Source organism: Perna viridis, chromosome 5 (assembly GCF_037379345.1).
Source record: "Perna viridis isolate PV_CMFRI_1.1 ecotype Kerala chromosome 5, ASM3737934v1, whole genome shotgun sequence".
Lineage (NCBI taxonomy): Eukaryota > Metazoa > Mollusca > Bivalvia > Mytilida > Mytilidae > Perna > Perna viridis.
Window position 1 is genome coordinate 43,582,747 of NC_142449.1, and position 12,997 is coordinate 43,595,743.

The 12,997-nt window shown below is 32.8% G+C and overlaps 1 long non-coding RNA gene across 1 annotated transcript; it reads right to left on the reverse strand.

Moving 5' to 3' along the window:
- Positions 1-4,541: 4,541 nt before the first annotated feature.
- LOC148617833 (uncharacterized) lies at positions 4,542-6,218 on the reverse strand. The gene is made up of 2 exons (XR_015922542.1): positions 5,992-6,218; positions 4,542-5,171 (listed from the first exon to the last, which is right to left on the reverse strand). It is a non-coding gene; the product is annotated as an uncharacterized LOC148617833 (long non-coding RNA).
- Between the last annotated feature and the right edge of the window lie 6,779 nt (positions 6,219-12,997).

Below are 12,997 nucleotides of genomic sequence, written 5' to 3' on the forward strand. Positions count from 1 at the left end.
CTCGTGCCAACAACGCATGTTCCCCACACTTGTTAAAAATATAGGCGTTCTTCGGCACTCGTCATCATATTTTGGTTTCACTACGAAATAGTGTAAATGAAATTTAATAACCAATTCACCATACTGATTAACTCTAGGCAAAACAAAAATCAAAAGGAATGGTCAAACTCTTGAACTTTGTGGGGAAGACGCATCAATTTCAAGATAAAAATAATGATGCAGACATTGTTCTTAGACCCTAAGAGGTTTGAAATATTTGTTTTGTTTCAAAAATCAAAAAATGGAATGAAAAGAGCAGATAAGTGCAGGTTTGAACCAAGAGAAAGATCACGCAAGCAGCATTTTTCAGAGACTATGCATCAAAACAAACAATTTCAATTTGATTTGTCTCTTAAACCCATTCAAACATTAGTTTTTATTTTGTTTTATAATTGGCCATTGCGGACGTGCCAAACAAAGAGTGAATTTGTACAATAGACATAGATTGATTTTGTAATTTTGTTTTAATAATAACTAACTGCACATTTTGAAATCGTTTACTACAATGACAACTAGAGTATGTAAAAACACATTGGCTTCCTGAAGTCAAGGCAATTCCGTTGGGTTTTTTATCGGTTATAAATATGTCAATGCATTTTTACAGCTCCAGTTAGCCAGTGACGTTACACCGTTTTTCGGCTCTTCAATCCACTTCTAGGCGGTTAAGAATAGAGAGAAAGAGGAAGGAATGACAAAAAGAAAACGCAAGTAACTCTCGGAAGTTTCAATCTTATATAACAATATTTGGCATTAAATATTTTAAGCACATTAGTTATAAAATCAACTTTCACATTTCATTAAAAAGCAGAAGAATGTGGAGCACAACAAAACAAATAAAAATATTGTGAAATCTTCAACACCACCTTTTATTACAATGGTAGCAAACATTTGAATATTTAACCGTCGAAACTCAATTATTATCATAGACATACCAAAGGACGCATTTAAGTTAATTTGACAACAATTGACGTCATACCCATAAAATCAATCAAAATGAAATCTAATCAAGACTTAACGACGTCAGTTCCGGTATGAAGCTATAAAGAAGAGGGCCTTGGTCCTAACTGAGACAGGTTAGACCTTACTCTATAGGTATCTATAATTTAAGGGCTATAATAAAAACAAAGTGAGAAGTAGTCACGATTTTTAAACATGATAAAGGGTTCCGTATAATGAAAGCTTGTTCGACAATGCTGTAATTTAAAACAACACACACATACGATCTTATAAACAATGATTTTACAAAAACAAATATTGGATTATCTATGACCGACTACAAAATCAAGGTAAAACATCACAAATTTAATAGATAAAACAGTAGCTGTATGTAAGATGAGTACAATAATGTAAAGATAAATAAAGTGTCCTTTTATTAATGAAGTCATTCGCCTTTAAAGCTTTCTTAGCAGCTTTTAAGACTGTTTGTGTTTCACTGGATTTAAAAGAGTAATCAAGGGAATCCATGTTATAGCAGTAATCTAAAGAATGTAATCCAGCGACAAAGACCAGAGATGGACATACACAACAAAGAACATAAGGTAGTCAAAATGAATAGTCCGTATACATGTATAATCAATGGCAATATCAAGACAAATAAAAGACGATTCATTAATTGCAGTATATTTCAACACAAACATCAAATTGCAACCAGTCAAAAAGGTGAATCAAGTAGTCATACGAGTTCCAAAGATATGAACAATAAAAAAGTGGAAATAAAAGAGTTAAATACAAGAAACATAATGTACATCCTAGCCATGAGTTTCAAAAGTTTTTATCTTTCGATGGAAGGGACGTCAAGTTCAAGATATAGTCATTTAAAATTAAAACAACGCGTACAATCCTCAATATTAATCCAATTTTGATGTTTAAATAAAACCTGGTCAAAATGGTGTTACAAGTGTGCTGTTTTTGCTGTTTATTGAACAATAGAATACCTTTTTGAAACTTCATAAATGTTTTGCACTTGAATTATTTACTAGGGGCACTAATTTTCCAGAGTGCATAGCTTCATGCTATGAATAAATAAACACCAGGTAAAAACGTGTGCCATTACTTGCACATTTTTCCTTTATGTCTGTGCAGTGAAAGCATTTTTTTCTGTTAAAAGAGTAATCAAGGGAACCAAGGTTATAGCGGAAATCAACAGAATGTAATTCAAGGACAAAGACCAGACATGGAAAACAGACATACACAACAAAGAACATAAAGTAATTAACATTATACATACAAAGTAACAAATGTAAATGAGCAACTCGGACATCACTAAAAACTGGGAGCATGGACCAGGTGCACTGGTAGGGTGAGCGTCCTCTGCTTTTCTAGAAACACCCGCCGAGTTGCCGATTAAAAAAAATGTTTAAGGATGTGCGTTGTTAAATATATCCGTGTTTATCACTGAAGTGAAATTACATTTTTTTATTTTTGTAAACGTATGTCAGCGTCGAGGAGGAAAATTGTATCCACAAAATGAACAGTATCAGGCTTGTGCCATGTAGATCATTCATATTTTTCTATATCAGTCGCAAATCAAAGGATTGATTTAATCAACAAAAACATTGACAACTTCTGAAGAATGGACAACAGATGAAGTTAAAGCTTTGATAAGGGTACTTCTCTCTATAATACCTACATCTATCCGACAGAACCTGCTCGCCTTTTGGCGATATAGCGTGAAAGAGAAATCAAGGGAAGCAAGGTTATAGTGGTAATCAAAAGACCAGACATAGAAAACAGACATAACAAAGAACATAAAGTAACTAAAATCATGAATACAAAATAACAAAAGTAAATGAACAACTCGGACTCCACTAAAAAACTGGGAGCATGGATCAGGTGCACCGGTAGGGTAAGCGTTCTCTACTTTTCTAGAAATACCCGCCGAGTTGCTCATAAACATATGTCAAAATAGAACCGAAATACTACAAAAACTTGTCTTAACCAAACACTTTTTTTAAAATCCTTTTGTATCAATTAAAATATTAGCGAACTTTCAAAAACACAACGTCTGTTTATACATTTAACAGTAAAAACAGGTTTCTGTAGGTTTCACTGTAAAACCAAACATGTCTTTGAAATAGACCCTTAAACACTTCATTGATGGTACAATCACAATGTGTTTATAACGCGTTTTCAATTATTGTTTCCTTAACAAACAATAGATATATAGATTTTGTCTGAGCAATGCTTTTTGTCTGGATTTAGAAACTTTTAAACGCGATAAATATCAATTGCCTTTGCTTTATTCAATCTCGATCAATCAATAGCATATGTATAGTTTTTGGAAAAAAAAACATTTAAATAAAACTTACTTTGGCAAGTTAAATCAATATCATTTCAACCTTTATCTGTTGTGCGCTAACCTGATAAGATTGATTCTATTAGTACTTATGTTTTGCATAAGGTAAATAAAGCCTACATCTTCAGTTACGCTTGATGAATTTATTGAAATAATGTGTAGACGCTATTTTTTGTTATTTTTAGTCCGACACCCGGAGCTGCATGTGTACTATATTAATTTACGAATCGGTAAATGAGTTATTTATTAAAATTGTCGAAAATGGAAGAAACTTGAAAATCAGGTTAAACCGAGAAAAATTGAGGATGCAAATTCAGAGATTACAAAAATTCCTTATATGGACACCGCATGGTAAAAGACCAACAGGCCGACCAACAATAATATCGCGTAATGAACTGTTAAAAAGGTTGAAAATGACATGTAGTGAAGAAGATGTTTTGGCAAAAAGCAGATTGAGTGGCAAGACCTTGTGATGATCTTATGCTCGACTGAAATTGAAAAGGATAGGTTGTGGTATAGTATGCCTATTAATGTATCATCATAAAAAGTATTTCATTTGGTTAACATCAAGCGTTGTTTTATTAATTAATTGTCAAGAATTTCATATTACACGATTTAACACAAATAATCGTGATATTGTTCCTATATAAAGTAAAGGTAATGGTGCTTTAACCTATATTGTTTAAACTACAAAGCAGATCAATCGTCCTATAATTAAGACACAATTTGGCATTTGTGTCCATGCATTTACTCTGCAATGATATATGATACATGGCAGAAAAAATAACAAGCTTCGATGACAAAAATAAATAGCTGTATTTGCTAGTCACTGTTGCACTTTGATCATGAATATCTTTTAAAGTGATTTTAGATTCCAGGCATGTAAACAGTCGACCAAATGTACAGAAAACACAAGAAGAGACTTATTTGTGTGCTAATTTTAAAACAGATTTTTAATGAATAAGTGGTTGGAAGGAACTTTTCGTATAGGCCGAGTAATGCTATATTTTTAACACGATTTGTCAAATCAAGATTAAATGCTGTTTGTTTTTTTTTTGGTTTTTTTGGTTTTTTGTTTTTTAGTTCTTGGGTTTGTTTCTGTGTTATCTGTTTTTGTTTGTGTTTCCTTTATTTATTGTTTTATTTTAGGGGTTATGTTCCGAAGTATTTTGTTTGGTCTGGTTCCTGTTACTGGTGTTTGTTTTCGTTATGTTTTGGCCTTAGGTATTTTGAATTTTTTGTTGTTTGTTTTTGTTTGTTTGTTTGCATTTCTGCTTGTTTGTTTTGTTTGTTTGTTTTTGTGTTTTTTTTCAGTTTATTTCTTGGTTTGTTTGTTTGTTTGTTTGTTTGTTTGGGAGGAGGGGGTTGCAAGCCTTTAATACTTTCCATAAAGTCATAATTTACTTTCATATTTTCAATTCCGAATTAAGTTTAAGACTTATTCTATGATCGTTTTAGCAAATGTGTTGACATTTGGGTTAATACTTATGTTACATTGGATTTTTTTTAATTATTTTTTAAAGCTCAGAGTAAGAAAATTGCGATAAATAAAATAAAAAGATTGTCAATTTCTGTTTAAGTATTAATATTCCTTAAGTAAATAGCAGCTAAAATAAACTAACAGTTTCAATACAGTGAGTAAATGGGTAATCGTCTCTTTAAACATAATAGACATTGCAAATTCGATTTTGAAAAAATGTTACATGTAAGATGCATCTACAAAATTTCCATGGGAATAAACTGAAGCTGTCCCAGTTGATGGCGATGTGACCGAACCGGTTGGATTCTTATCAACAACCTCAATGAGTCCGGTGTTAGGTGCATTGACAGTAAAGTCCTATAATAAAAATTCCATTACATAAATATATAAAGAGAGTCTGACGTAGGATTGTATACATCATATCGAGACTAAAGATAAATGTTGTTATACATCAGTTCACAAATTTATACCTATAATGCTTTCATGGTTAGTGTTTTGTAAGAAGAAGGAACATTCTATTCTTCTGAAGCACCCTGTTTTATTAATATTATAATTTTACGGGCTCGTGCTGTAGGTTTTTTCTTTTCTTTTGAATCTTTCGTTTTGTTTATTTGTATGTCCTGTTCTCCATAAGTAAAAGTTTTTGTCTTCCCATTATCGGTTTGTCATTTGATTGTCACCGATTGATTCCCATCCCCCTAGTTTGTCCATTTATTCCATCCCTTAGTTTACAACTTTGTTTGATAATTCTTTTTTAGTCCAATAAAAAATAGCATTGTTATACGAATACAACGAGTTGTCTAAACAGAGAGCTAATACTCCTTAAAATTTAAACATTAAACCACATAATGTAATTTGTTAAACAAATTTCAAAATACTAGTTAATAATTCTAATCATGAGATTCTTCATGCTTATAGCCGTTTTTAATTGGTCGAGAACGTCGTTGCTAGATAATTCATACATGCATGAATTTCGCCACATCGTTCATACATGCATGAACGCCAGTCAACTTGAAACCAATATGGCGGCCATGAAGTTCGAAAGAGTGTGGCAACGAACTGAACGGCATAATATTGCCGTGCACATTGATTTTACCAGTCAAGTCTGTTTACAGAAAGTAATTTTCTTCTCGGGGAAAGAAACTTATAACTGAGTCTGACTGAAATCTTAAAACACCTTGTTGTAATTTTCCTTCTTCCTTGTTGTATTTTCTTAATAATTATATTCCTGTTGAATTGTTAACATCTCGTATTTTCAATGCCAACTGTCACTTCATCCATGCCGCCTTCACTGTCGTTGTGCAGCCGTTTATGTGTAAATATTCGTCCGCGCTCCCATACGTGTGCAAAGGAATGTGTGTGTATCGAAGCGTAAACACAAACACAGTGTATCAATATAACCAACTGAGGCTCTCAGAAGGTAACTTTGACTGTCGGATAGAATTATAAGGGTTGAACGCTATTTTCGGTCGTTCATGCATGTATGAATGAATCTCTCCACTCCCAAACATTACATGAACAGCCTTTGGCCGTCTATTGAGTTTGGAAGCTCCTAGATCCGTTCATATATGCATGAACGACCGAAAATAGCTGTTCAACCCTTATAATAAAAGTAAAACAACCAATCTCAATAAGAATTTGTAGATAGATTGTTTCGCTGTCTTTTGTATCGAATGTATTAGAAAATGTTTTACTTCCCCCCAATTAAATTTTGTATTGTACTCACAAGATTAGAACGTGTTCTCGAATCATAAAAGAGCCAGCAGATAAAAAGAATAAACAACCACACCAAGGATACTGCGGTTGCTCTAAAATTCTAAACACAAGAACAAAGGCATGACATTACACTATATTCGTCAAGTTAGAACTTTCTGCAGCAAATCATTAGATCCTAATGTTAACCTTAATTAGAAAGAAACAGCCTGCTTTTGTTTTAGGTAAAAGAAAAGCATATCAAACTCGAGTGCATGTAAAGGTAAACTTTAACGAAAACCTTAATTCATCACTTCTGCTTCTTTTCATGCTGTATTTTATAGAAATGTAAACTATTAACTAGATGGGTTAATACTGATACGTTGGTTTTTAGTTTATCAGTTGTACGTTTGAAACATACTACTAAGCAGGATTTATAACATGTTGTTTAAATATGTACGAAAGTGTCTTTAATCAGGAAAAGAATGTGTATGTTTTTTTTATATTGTACATGTACTAAATTTTCAACAAACTTATAATTAGTTTTTTTTTCTATCTTTCTTTCTTTCTTTTTGTTTCTTTTTTTTTTGATGAAATAAGATTCCCGTTTCAGAGCCATGTAACATGAGATTTGCATAGTAACAATTTACTCTCGTATGCAAACATGTCAAATCTGACCCACTGGAAAACAAACATATCTGATTCGATATTATCAACATCAGTATTTTTATTTTTCGTATATGCAAAGATTTTATTGTTTTTTGAATAGTTGATTTGGTTTTTTACACAAAATTACAAGTAGGAGATAAGTATCATTCTGTGCAAAAATCAAACAACTGGTGGCACATAAATCCTCTCAATTTAGTCTGTATTTACTCAAGTATATTCAATATATCTGGAAAGCAACATAAAAGGTACTTGAATGTATCCTTTTATATTATACATGTAGTAAATTTCAACAATCTTAATTTTTTTTCTTTTTTTTTCTTCTTTTTTTTGTTTTTGTTTTTGTTTTTAGTTTTTTGTTGTTTTTTTGTTGTTTTTTTGTTTTGTTTTTTGTTTTGTTTTGTTTTTGTTTTTGTTTTTTTTTTGGTTCCTTCATTTTGTTAATGTAATAATTTTCCCGTTTCGGTACCATGTAACATAAGGTCTACAATGTCTACAAGTTACCTACGATTGAAATTCTGACATACTTCTGAAAAAAATGATAAAAGAAGTGATTTGTTATTATCAGCATCAATATTATTATTTTTCATATATGCAAGTAGTTCGGTAAACTTAAAACACTATTAATGCATTATGATGAAAAATCGTGCAAGGATTGGATTGTTTTTGATAAGTTGATTTGGTTTATTTACCCAAAATTACAACTAGGAGTAATATACAATTCTGTGTAAGAATCAGACAGCAGTGGCAGATAAATCTTCTCAATTTAGTCTGTTTTGCCTCAAATATATTCAATACATCTAGAAGGCAACTTAAATTGTACTTGAATTTATCCTTAAGCATCTGTAATATATTGTTTGACTGTGCACATTGTGAAAAAGTGTGGTAAAAATTTCCCCCCGTTTTTCCATAGTGTATTGCAACTTAATTTGACCTATTACTATAAAGACAAACTTTAAAAACACTTTGATGGATATTTCTGGAGGTTATAAGGAATGACCACTTTGATAATGCAACCGAAAATCTCCACGCCTTTTTTCTGCATGGGCCACAGTTTATATACGTTTTGCCTGATTCACGGGACTTCACAGCAATCCATACAATGTTACATAACTGGATCTGCAAAATGTACAACCAACCCTCTTTCAAAGCTTTAAACTTCTATATTCAAAGCTGTCATAGAGGGTCTCGAGTCCTATCACAACACTTGTGATAAATTATTAATGAGGTGTTGGGATTCGCCTGTTTTTGTTTTTTGTTTTTTTGTTTGTTGTTTTTTTGTTGTTGTTGTTGTTGTAGTTGTTGTTTTGTTTTTTGATTTTTTGTTTTGTTTTTTGCTTATGTTCCATTAGTTACATCTGACATGTTAGAATCGATTTTTTATTCAATCGGTCTCTTAACCTAAATACTATCTTTAGTGTCTTCTTTTTTTGAAATACAGAATAATAGATGGAATGCATAAAGTAGTATTTCCACGAACTGATTGGCCGCCAGTACATTTTGTTTTAGCTGAGAACAAGTCTTGGAAGTAAGTATGTGCCTTAAAACAATATGACGCCGGCAAATGATTTTACACGTTAAATCATTCTACTTTATATCAATATTGTTTTTCATGGCCAGTGTCTTGCAAGAAGCAGGCATTCCAATCTCAAATAGCCTGTCAGTTTGGAATTTGTGTATCGAATTCTGAATAACTAATACAGTGATTCCCAAGTTTGTAGACAGATTTTTCGCTGTTGTTAATATCAAATGTTTTACAACACGTGTTACACATTTCAATTACACATTGTACTCACAAGATTGAAAAAAAATTCTTGAATCATATAAGGGCCAGCATATAAATATGACAAACAAAAACCCTAAAGATATTAGAAATAATAGTGCCCTAAAATTATAAAAGCAAGAAACAAATACATAATATATCAATAGATTCATCAATCTAATTAAGTTAGACCTGTCAATCGTTCCTTTCAGTCACCGCATGTAGGATCAATAATGTGCCATTCTTCTTTCTGTTCCAAAGACTTTTTCAGCATCCTCGGGTTATAACTCGATTGAATAATGCTTTCAAAATCATGAAATATGAAATCTGATTGGATGATCAGAAAGGTCATCCGAACAAAAATGTACATTTAATATAGATGGTCATACATGTAGTGACTGAATGGAACAATTGATAGGTTTTCTTTCATTTAGATTATAGATTCATAAGATTTACAATTTTACATAGCAAATTAGTGTTTTTAAATGTTCTTTTAAATTGATTGAAAAACAACAGTCTGTTTCAGTTGTAGGTGAAAAAAATTAACTCAGTGCATTAAACGGTCCCCTTCCAAACAAAACCTTCCATGCAAGAAGTCATGATGACTTAAGTTGTCAATCAACAAACTTAATATATGAATTAGAATGCAACTTATGTGGTTTAGTATATGTTGGAAAAACGCACGAACGATTAAACAAAAGAATGTGCGGTCATCGTTCGAGAATTAACACCACCAAATCCCCGACAGTTTATCAACACTTTTATCATCGAGATCATTCAATCCTCTCTCTGAAAGTGCGTATTTTAGAACAAAATTACCTGTCCCGTTCTAAGTAAAAACTATGGTAGGGAAAGAGAGGAGTACTGGATACGCAGACTAGGTACTGCAATACCTTACGAATGCAATGACAACATCAAAAGTATAGGAAACCTTTCAAGCCAATATAACAATGGCATAAATGTGATGAATTTAATTGACAAAAATCCAAGAAGGGAAAGGAGTCATGGCCATCGCCACTATACGTCACCTAAGTTACATGATGTCTGTCTCCATAGATGGTCTCCTTCCTTTCATATAAAAACCTCTTGTACTTCATCACATTAGAACCAAACTTATTATATACCTCTTACTCTCCTACACTCCCTTTACAAAACAAATCTTGACACTCCTGTCTCTGATCCCACCTCATCATTATACAGATTTTTTGCCATCATTTTGGATATTGGTTTCCACAGACTCTTTAAACCAGCTTGTGTGGAAAATCAAGATGAAGAAAAACGATCATTTCCTCCACTACCGTTTGTCAACAAAGGTAAAGATGCAATTAATTTGGCTTACATTCTAAATCACAAAAACGTCACCAACAAAATTCCCCTATTTTCAAAGACAAATCCATACCATATTATTTCATATTCCTATACTTCACCCATTGCATCCAAAATTTTCAATTATTAAAGTCTACTGCAGAATCTCGAGATTGAGGACTTCAAGGCTAAACCACCTGACTGTTTTTGCAAAAACTCTCCATTCAAATATGGTCCTTCTGGTCACGTCGTTACGGGAGATTTAACCATCATCGAAAATGAATCTCTACGGAATATCTTTTCTAAAGGTCCCAAGTACCATGAACTACGCTCCATAAATTGGAATAATAACTTTAAAGTTTTTCTTGATGCCGTCGAGTACCACCAAACCTTTCAAAACTTTTAAATTTTATACTCACAGCTGTCAAAGAGGGTCTGCAGTCCTACCACAACACTTGTTTTCTTAGTGGTATTAATGCGATGTGGATCCTTAAAAATTCGAAAGATATTTTGGAGACAATCAGTTCAAGACTATCATCAGAATATTATAGCATTAAAACCTATTATGTCTAACACTGTATACTTCTATTCCCCATACTCAATTATAATTCCGACTTAAAAACATTATACACCGTTGTTTTTTTCCACAAAAGATGGTACACCTCGATACAAATATTTAGTTCTTGGTACAGATTCTTCATACTTTGTAAGAAATAATTTCAAACCGTCTTCCAAATATACAGTAGAAGATGTTAACAAAATGCTGGAAATTTTAATCGACAATATATTTGTGTGGTGGACTCGTCTTTTAATAAACAGTCGGCATTCCAATGGGAACAAATTGTGCTCCCCAATATGCTGACATATTCCTTCACTCTTATGAGACTGACTTTATAGCTGATCTGATCCGAAAGAAAGAATATCGTTTAGCTAGATCCTTTAATCTCAATTTCCGCTATATAGATGACGTGTTATCTTTAAACAATCCTAATTTTGGAGGTTTGATACATCGTATCTACCCCATAGAACTTGAGATAAAGGATACTACAGACACTGTGAAGTCAGCCTCATATCTTGACCTTCACTTAAAAATCAATGGTAAAGGAGAACTATTGACCAAACTTTACGACAAACGTGATGACTTTTCATTCAGAATTGTCAACTTTCCTTTTATTTGTGGCCACATCCCTTCAGCACCTGCGTATGGAGTGTTCATATCACAACACGTTAAGCCAGAGCTTACCGAAACTATGCAGACTTTTGTATCGCGCTAGAATTCTAACAAATGGGCTTATGGAACAGGGTTATATTGCTACAAGATTGAAGTCATCACTACAGAAGTTTTATGGTCGTCATTATGAACTCGTGGATCGTTATGGTGTATCCATCTTCGCCATGAAAAATGATTTGTTCAATGTGTTATAGTTTTCCTATCCACTTTCGTCTGCCCCGGACTTGACTTTTTTATGAGCAACTCGGCGGTTGTTTCAGGAAAAAGCAGAGGACGCTTACCCTGTCGGTGCACCTGGTCCATGCTCCCAGTTTTTTGTTGCTCATTTGCTTTTTTTACTTTGTATGCATGACTTTACTTACCTTATGTTCTTTGTTGTGTATGTCTGTTTTCCATGTCTGGTCTTTGTCCCTGGATTATATTCTTTTGATGACTGCTATACCCTTGGTTCCCTTGATTCCTCGTTTAGGATTGTACACTAACTGTTTTTCTTTGGTTGATATAAGTGGATGATGAATATATGATTTTTGTACAAGGAGATACGGATCTCAATACAGGAAGGGTCGACATTCGTTACGTAAAAATGCAGTATATGTAGACCAAAAAAGCATCGGTTGTTAGGTGGGTTTTCTATACCTCTACCAGAGGAAAGCTCTGTATTTACATGGGCTAGTACTTAAGTGGTACTAGCAATGTAGCAATTGATTGATACACACCATGCATGCAAATGTAAATGTGTGACAAGCATTGACGGGTCTTAATACTATCGTCAGGCGTAGTATAACCTGTAATTAACTGCTTTTTAAGGCGAATAAGTACAAACCTGTGTTTCATAATTAAATGTCACTCGCAATGCACATCTAGGTAGTACGATATATGTTTATTTTTATAACTGCCAATGAAAAATTGTAACATTTCTCACTATTTTATTCCTCATTCGCTTTGCAGGAAGTATATAGTGATCATGGTATCCGCCAGTCCATCCGTTCATATGTACACAATTGTTCAATTTTCTGTGCAACTAATTATCTCAGGTAGTTGGTATCTCATAGAAGCTTTATATAGATATGCCATATCGTTGGAGTCGATTTCTGAGGAGAGTGACGTAAACACCCTGTTTCGTGTTTGCAATTTTTTGTTTCAGTATTTGTAAGAATCATGCAAATTCTGTAACATGTAAAGGACATATAAAAAAGCTACATATTATTATTTTTGTAATTAATTACCTTGATAGGTCTATATGATGAAATGTATAATTATTCATTCCAATCCGTCTGCTCTTATGATATAATCCGTATGGAAAATCCAATAGTTTCTAGTGTAATTAGTGTCATTTATAGAGTTATCTCATTTAACCTTATATTCTACAGTACATTCTATATAATGTTCATCTCCTATGAACAAGGGAAATATGAAAAGCCACATGTTACTTTCTGTTTAGTATGACATTTTAACAATATATCAAAATAAAAATATGTAGGCTTTCCAAACATGAATCGCATTTAGCATGATTCTTATGTGGAGTTT